Source organism: Aegilops tauschii, chromosome 6 (assembly GCF_002575655.3).
Source record: "Aegilops tauschii subsp. strangulata cultivar AL8/78 chromosome 6, Aet v6.0, whole genome shotgun sequence".
NCBI classification, from domain to species: domain Eukaryota; kingdom Viridiplantae; phylum Streptophyta; class Magnoliopsida; order Poales; family Poaceae; genus Aegilops; species Aegilops tauschii.
Genome location: NC_053040.3, coordinates 119,698,852 through 119,707,860, shown reverse-complemented (window position 1 = coordinate 119,707,860; position 9,009 = coordinate 119,698,852). Strand labels below are relative to the sequence as shown.

The 9,009-nt window shown below is 46.1% G+C and overlaps 1 long non-coding RNA gene across 1 annotated transcript; it reads right to left on the bottom strand.

The window, feature by feature from the left end:
• Positions 1 to 214: 214 nt before the first annotated feature.
• Positions 215 to 5,895, bottom strand: LOC109758625 (uncharacterized). Its single transcript, XR_002231840.4, has 7 exons — positions 5,609 to 5,895; positions 5,395 to 5,500; positions 4,299 to 4,382; positions 4,164 to 4,203; positions 3,986 to 4,080; positions 1,108 to 1,231; positions 215 to 991 (listed from the first exon to the last, which is right to left on the bottom strand). It is a non-coding gene; the product is annotated as an uncharacterized lncRNA (long non-coding RNA).
• Between the last annotated feature and the right edge of the window lie 3,114 nt (positions 5,896 to 9,009).

Genomic DNA, 9,009 nt, shown 5'->3' with positions numbered 1-9,009 from the left:
AACCGACGAAACTACGAACCGATCGCCTGAATGGAACCGTAGCATCGATGTGCATCTTTTTTGTGTAGAGCTTACCACGAATCGAAGCATCGTTGTGTAGATTAGAAGAGCATGGAAGAGAGAAGATTAGAGAGGAGCTTAGTGGAGGTTCGTGCAGGGGCCGCTAGCTCCGCTTCCGCTCGGTCTGGCTCCAGAGAAACTGCGGACCTTCGCCTTTTTCTTAAAAAGCGTGCGATGCAGACCCAATAGTGTATGCAGACAACAAACACGTCCTCAATGTTACAGTTTCTCACATCCCGAACTGGAGGAACAAGCGTGGAACAAAGCTCAATGAAACACCAGAAAATCTTCATAATACAACATACAGAAAATAAAATCTAGTTGTCACATTTGATTCTCTGGACCACCAAGTGGGCGTGCACGTGTTCCGGCGCTGTCCTTCCAGTCCACAGTTCTTGCATCTTCCTGGATTTCCCGGTCAGGGCAAAGTCGTTCTCTTGTGACGTTCACGGCGACATATACTGCCGAACCTCGTCTCAGTCCCTCGTACAGTGCTTTCTCCCGGCTGTTCCTTGGCCTGCCGACCCCTCTCTGCTTCTCTATCCAAGCTAACCCTCCAAGCGCATTGACACTCACAGGCAGGCCTGCACTGCATTCATGGTCTGCAACCCCATTTGCCATGAATGCAACTTCTCCATTACCAAGCAGTCCTCCTGCTAGCATATTTCCCTGGCGGTCCTCAAAGCAAACCATCCCTCTTCTCAACGAATGGCGCTCCGCTGACCAACAATGCCTTCAGCCCAGCTGACCATCCTTCACGCTTCCACGGTCGCGTCGCCCATCCGAACAACGTTCATAGATTGCAAGTAAAGAGTCGAATGCCTGCATGTAAAAGACTTATTAACCGATTGGTCTTTCTGGTCGCATCCTTCATCCACCCCTTCACGATGTGTTTTGCAGGAATCTCCTCAAGGTGAAGTACATCCATCACCTGCATTTACAATAACCACCGTCAGTCAGGCTAACGAGTGGACCTGGCACTTGGAGATGAACCCAAAAACTTGGGCTAAAAGTGAGAGAACAAACGATATGCAGCAGGAATTTTACCCTTAGGACATGACAACTCAACATGCCCATGTGCTTCAATTGCCCGCACTCACACTCGAACTCTGACCCATTTGCTAGCCTGATGCTCTATTGAGAGATTGGTTCTCACAATCACAACAACACCCTGTTAATGGAATAATACATTACTAGATATGAACAACGCATAATAAGCATCATAGATATTCTTGAACAGGAATTATACTCACAATCATTGTCCTCTTCTCTTCGTAGCCAAGAAACAGTACATTCAACTATTTTTAATTTTTCACACAAGTACTTAAACGGATTTATGTATGCACCGAGCAACCGCAAACAATCTCCTGCATTGATTTGGTCCTCTTGGTGTTCAATCTGCTTTTGTCATACCTTATCCTGAACCCAATCTCCCATGAGTACGAATTGTAGAAGTCATACGCCACACCAAGAGAGTCCAAACTAAGTCCTTGTTCAGACTGAAGAATACTTTTCATTGATTCCTCTGCATACTTGTGAATTGACTGCTCTAAGGCACTCATCCTAGATGGACACGGCGCTCTGTCTGGCGGCGCACTCCCTAGATGTAACCTGATTTTGCAGGCAAGAACAATCTATATTGGCCTACACTTGATGAAACAAACCTCGAATTAGCCACTGGCCTAGCCTTTCCATATTGCATGAACAAGCATTTCCATTTTGGTTGTTCTGCAATCGTATGTGCAACTAACATAGCAGTGGAGGACACAGATCAACATTCAGAAAAATAGTCGCAGCTGCCCGGGATATGCTTCAGATCGTACCTTTTTGTCCAGCCCGGAGCCTCAGGATTGACCCGGTACGTGGACTGCGTTGACCGTGTCGGAGAAGATTGCCGTCACTGGCGACCGTCGCTCTCCGGGTTGCCCGTGCTAGCACCGCCAACATGCTGCCGGTACCAGGAGCCGGCATTCGAGTCAGCCGGCTCAGGGGACTGTTGCCATCGCGCCACGGGAGCACCGCTAGAGGGACCGGATCTAGACGCTCCAAGGTGTCCACAAACTCTTCCCGAGAGGAAAGCTGCAAGTCACGGCCATGGGCACACGGCCGAGCCAGCGTCAGCCACCCGCTCTGTCTGGGACACGGGGGAGGACGTGAAAATTGGGAGATCCAGAAAGGAGCATGGTTGACTCACCGGTCGACGGCGTCCAGTAGGGAACTGCAGCCCTGCATCTCCAGCCGTGCCCCCAACAGACCCCCCGGGCCCCTTTTTGGGCACCGGCTCCCAAAAAACGGCCCAGTCACGCCCCCAGGAGCCCATTTTTCGCCGGTCAGTGCCGAAACTGGCGCTGGCGGACCTAGGCCGAACCCGGCGCGCTGCGGGGCACCCGGGGCGATCATTTTTGGCGTGAAAGAACGGCGGGCCCGCCGAGTCAGCGACCCGCGCCTCGTCGTCCTCACATCGCCTCGGCTTCCCGCGGGGAATCAATGCCAAGGCTGCCGCCGGTCAGCCTTCCATTGATTCCTTACAGGCGGCGCAGCGCACGCTCCACGCCGTCCTCGAGCACCTCGAGGGCGGCAACGAGCCGCCGCTGACGTACCCGGCCGCCCCGGTCCCCCGCCGGAGTGGCGGCGGCCAATGGATGCCGAGGAGGACCGGCTCCTCTTCCTCCTCCCACTCCTCCGGGTCACCGGCGCTCTTCAGCGTCAAGGCTGAGCCCGCGGAAACGCCGCTCCGCCGGCGCACCTGCAGCGCCGGCATCGTCATCAACGAGGGCGGGCGTGCCTCCTCGGCTCCTCCCTGCCTCGTCAAGCCGAAGACGGAGCCGGGGCTCGCCGCCGTGAAGACGGAGCCGGAGCTCGACGACAAGGCGGCCATGAAGTGGGCGCGGCTGGAGATGGACCGCCAGCGCCGCGCCCTGGCAGAGATCGGCGCGCGCCGCCTGGGCGCGAAGAAGGGGGCGTCATCGTGCTTGAGGATAGCGACGACGACGCGCCACCCCCGGCCAAACCTATCCGCCAGGGCGACCCCGGGCAGGGGTCCAGCAGCGTGAAGGAGAAGGACGACGGCGGCGACCACGCCGCGCTCAGCGAATTTTTTATCTAGTAAAATTTAAGTTTTCTATGTAAAACGCCGAAATTTATGTCCTGTTTGCCGAATCTTTGTAATGTTTGCCGAATTTTAGCCGAATTTCTTTTCAAAACTATTTAAAAAGGGTGACTGGGGGCGACCCTGGGGGCGGCGGCTGGGAACCCGATCGCCCCCAGGCCGATTTTTTGCGCCGGTTCGCCCCCAGGCAGCGATTTTTCGAGCCCCCTAGGGGACCAACGGCTGGAGATGCTCTTAGCCATCTGCACCATTGGCCACTGGGGAATGGGAACAGCTGACCGTGGCGGCGGCAGGTTTCGATTGCGTCCTGTTCCAAGGCTCGGCCTAGAAGTAAACGTTCTGGTCCACGGACCAGGAAAATCCCTGCACGGAGGGCCGTCCACCCATACGTTCTGGGCCCATTAAATCACACTGTTCGCTACGTATACGCGTCGTATCCTCCTTTTTTGCTGCATTGGTGTAGACGGGCCAGCCCGATTTCTGCGAATCCCCAGACACAACCAAACGCTAGCGATTTCGGGAGCAGCTGTGCTCGAGCACCGGATCGCTGCGTCCGTTGTTTGGTTCACTACCATGTTGAAGCACAATTAGTTTGTTGTGACAAATTAAAGCCAAGAAACAACATTATTGTCAGCATTTCTACAATTAATTATAAGTCTTAACAGGTTTAATATCGGACAAATAAGTGAAATTAAGAAGAGCGCTGCTGCAGCGCTACAACGGTAGGCTGCTAGAGCATCACAGTTATTTCTCATACCAAATAAACCAAAAATTCTTTAAAAGAGAGTTGAACAGCAGGGTGAAGCAGTTCCATACCTTTAATTCAGAGTCAAGTCATCTACTCCAACATAAACAAGTTTTCGGTGTCCTCCTTTCTTTTTCCCAAACGTAAAATTTGCAATATCTTCAACCTGTGGGATGACAGGACATAAGCATTGCCGCCGATAGAGAAATTGGGGGAAGTTTGAATAGGCTCACTAACAGATCCACTAACCTTTTGAGTCTGTGGCAGAAAAGAGAACAGTTTACCTATTCTGCATAACAATTCCAGGACAAAATACAGCAATCCCAGCAGAAAGTTAAAGGCTGCACTTTGCATATGAAATGAAATTGCCAGATGATGACATACCTGAGGGAGGCGTTTAAATATTTGTTTCATGTCCTCCTTGAAATTTTGCTCAAGTATGTGGTCAACTTCATCAATTATAAGGCACTGCAACATACGATAAGTTATGTCAGAAAAATTAGGGTAGATAGAGAGGTCAGTTATGACATTCATTGCCTTCAACAGCAATTTTCATGTAATTCAATGTCATTTTCCTGCTAAATAGTGACCCATGGCACATGTACATGCAAGCAAAGGTTTGGAGTTCCAATGGGCTGACAAGCACAGTTGGCAAAATATGCCATTTGCCAAGGTATGAGTGGGCAACAAGGTCGATTCCATCCCTGCCCAACAATATATTTACAATGCAATTATACGTTCCTTTCATTAGAAAACAGAATTTAGTATTGGTGATGGCTATGGAAAAAAACTTTTATTTATATCCACTGTGTACATCCATCATATTCCGCAACAATCCCCCTCTATTCCCTTCTAACACACTGGACTTGCCAATGCAACTACTCCCTCTGTCCCAAAATCAGTGCATTTCTAGGTTTGTCCTTAGCCATCCATTAAGTTTGGCCAAATTTAGATTCATGGAAAAAAGTATCATTAGAATCATCACAAAATATGTTTCATATTCTACCTATTTGATGCTATAAATGTTGATACTCTTTTCTGTACACTTGGTCAGAGTTAAAATAGTAAACCTAGGATAGTGTTAGAACTGCGGTTAATCTGGGACAGAGGCAGTAATAACCAACGAAGATGAAAACATGTAACACAAAGCTAATAATAACTTTGTAAAAATAGAAACCATTAGCTTTCACGATTTTGCATGTACTTGGAATAATATAGGCTGAGATTTCATACATAAGCTAATTCAGTATTAACAGGTAGACACTTTCAGTCATGGACAAGAAAAGGATAGACTGTAGACGCACACAAAAATTAGTAATATGAAATAACCAGGTGACTGATTATGCAAATAGAGTAGATATAAGTATGAAATTGCTGGGCGCATTTGTTATTTAGTGTGGTAACTTAAATATGCGCACTACTTCGACAGAAATATTTCCTTGAAGCTTTGAGAAAATGATAGAGGCCAGAGTGCCTTTACCTTTAGCCCTTTGTAGTTCAAACCACCGGTACTTTTCAGATGGTCCAGAAGCCTGCCCGGCGTAGCAACTAATAGATTGACCCCCTTCACAAGCTGGTTGGCCTCACTTCTCATATTAGTGCCACCAATTACATATCCAAGAGTTTGACAACAAGTTCAGGGACGGGGCAAGATCTTAAATAAAACGACCAAAGAATGAGAGGAATGACCGCACCTCTGCAACTCGCCGCCTTGAGCTAGGGCCTCCGTCAGAACCTTGATGCCATCCCCTTCCTCCCCTCCTCTGCAACCATCATGGCGGCATGGTGGAACGTGAAGACCAGAAGGTTTGGGGGAGAAGCGGATCTGAGAATGCCTTGTCCAGTGGCCAGCCCGGAGGAGCTTGAATGGGCTGATAGGGAGGCGGCGGCGGCCCCAACCCTAGCTATGCACGATGGGGTCTGCTTCGTGAGGAAGGGGTGACGAGCAAAACTTGTCCAGGTAACACCTCACTCAGCGAGCACCCTTCTCTTTTTTTTTTCTCTCCGATCGACACAGTGCCCCTGATGACGTGTCTATCGCGCCTTATTGTGTTTGATTACGAAATACGCAGATCTGAAAGTAATGAATTCATTGCAACTTTGATACTTTTTTTTGTCTTTGTTGTACAGCATGACAACCCCGAGTGGCAGGTTTTACCCTCACAAAAGGATATGCTTATGGGTGAGTAACTGTGAGCATCATGCCATAATCACATCTTATAATTTCCTTTGTATTAAATCAGGGTTTGAATTACCATATGACTTTGTTGTTGCAGTTCATCCAGAATCGTGGAATCCAGAGTGGTCTGTAGCAAGGTATGCACGCACTAATCTGGTCAGTGAGTATAATGTGTTTTCTCTTCCCCGCAGAATATATTTCTTCATTGAGTTCCTTAATACATTTTTGGGGGTATCTAAACCAATACATGCCGTTTCAGCTCCTAAATTTGAATGTGGATTTGCGACCATCAGATGTTTCCTGTTTCAATTTAAAGTACTTGAGTTTATGGTCTTCAGTTACTTACCGTCAAATCATTCTTCAGTAGCAAGTCTTGTCATCCTATAGGAAGATTCATGAACCGTGATTTTCTGTTGCTTGGGAGTGAACAAAACTTTATATGCAACTATAAGAGGGTGGAACTTGCAAGAACATCAAAGCGTACCTTCACTTTTCGAGCGATACAAATGATCTTTCATTATCAAGTTGTGCGTGTATTTTGCCATAGAGAATTCTTACTATTTTTCATCACTGGTCTGACTCTCTGACATATCTTTGTGATGCAGTACTAACAGCACTCCTATCATTTATGGTAAGTTACTTTTTCATCAGCTACAATTAGCAAAAAGAACATGTTACTAGGAGATGAACCACTATTCAAGCCTAGAAATTTGTACTCTTAACAACTTACTAAGCACTAAACTGCTTCTGCAAGCAATTCTTCAGAGTGTTCAGATAACCAACACTGGCATTTCACTTAAGCAGTACTATGATCGATTTTTCCGATCTACTGATAAATCTTACTTAATTTGCATGCTAGTCACCTAAATCAGTAATCTGGTGCTTAAGTGACAACGATTTGTTTGTTGCAGCCTACTATTTTCTATCCCTTATAACTATTTGGTTGTTTCACCAAAAACAATCATCCAAGCATTTTAGTCCACAAACTAAACAAGCAGAGCATTCATAGAGGATATAGAAAATCTCAGAGACTTGATGAGTGTTTATTATGGTTCAGGCAATAGAAAAATGAAAAATTCACTGTTTGCATATTCATTTCTTGAAGCCCAAGGTCACACATTTTTGGAACTTGCTTGGTCTAGAAACAACGATCGGAAGTCATAACCGACCGAAGCTTGCAAGTGCCAATAATGAATTAATAATTGTACACAAGCAACCAAACTCACAAGCATCCCCTGGCAATAGAGATGCAAGTGGGATCCCGCCAAAGTCACACTTCTAGTTCATTTTGCGATTTCTAGTATTCCCTCCGACCCATATTACTTGTCACGGATTCAGGGAGTACAAAATTTGAGCTAGAAAACACAGAATGAATTAGAAGTGGGATTTTGGTGGGATCCCACATTCCCACTTGGCACCTTACCTGGCAAGTCCTTGTAGACAAAGTGGCACTGTAGTGTCATGTTCAGATAGTAAACAGGCAAACCGTATATAAGAGAAAAGGAACAAATCGCATATATAAAGGCCAAATTTATACTACTCCCGGGACAACTAGAACCAAGCATTTCTCCCTCCATGTACACACATCAGTGCATTCTTTTTACTTCTCACTTGCAAAGAGAATAACAGAAATTACCATAGCACTTCAATGAAAACCAGCATAATACATCAGGTAAACTCACAGGCTTACCTGTGCGACTTGAGAAACAAAATGACCAGGCAGACTAAAAGTTCTAGGAAGTTGAAACGTCACTCTTCAATGGCTAGAAGTTTGCTATACATATTTGTCTAGCTCAGTGTCATCATCATGTGAAAGATCTTCTGGTTTGCTCATTTTCCTTTAGTATGGCCATTGCCCTGATTGTGCAATATATCTAAATGAATTTGTAAGTTTTCTAATTGCGTGAAAGCTGTGGCAAGTGCAAACTGATCATTGTGACATGCACGGGCAAGGACACAATGTTGACATGTCATCTTTTTTGCTTACTATAAGCTTATGTTACCATCATATGTTATATTCGTGTTTTTTATTCTTATAATATATAGCTGCCTTATCGACTTGCCAAGCTGCGCTTACTGTACCAGTGTTTTCTTGATCTATTGAAGATGTGTGATACAGGTGGCTTTGCCTAGCTTCAACAAGTCGTCCATGGCATCCGCCATCCGGTGGAAATGCTGATCCGGTACTGCAGCACACCAGTGTTCCCAAGCCGCCAATGTCGGATAACCTCATCACCGACATCTCCAGCCTAGCCTGTCCCTCATTGAGGCCCTCACTGGGATGTGTGCATGAGGAGAGAAACATGCATAACACTAGCTCTGTACGATGCAGAATAAAGACTGCAAAAAAGAAGAGTGTCACAGTTTCAATACAAAATTATTCCGTGAAGTAGCTGAATGTAAAATGCATATATATAACTGAGGCCGCAACCAAGTGTGCGAGTATACCTGAAACTTTGATCTGAATAATAGCTTGACAGTGCCAGGACACTTGCTTTGTCCGATGCAGAGTTAATAGTGCAAAAAGAAAGATCAGGGTGGCAACCATCACAACATGGTTGGACTCCTATTGGTCAACAATTCAGCCAAAACATCTTTCTCGATCCAACTTTTAATTTATCACCAAAAGCATCGAAGATTGCAAGCAGAAGAGGATCAGTTCAGAAGAGAAGTCTGAAGTCCCGGCATCTAACAGAAAATGTTTTGCTACTGGACATGGAAGAATAAATCATCAAAAGACTCAAATTATCACAAAATTGACAACTTCTATCTCCTTGTTATCATCTCTTGGTCAGTTTTTATTTGGCCAGAATGCTTTTGTAGTAACTAAACAAAGATTGGTATTGATCTTCAAAGGATCTTTAGAAACACACAATGACCAATGAAACCAAAAAGAGAACACACCATGATATAGAG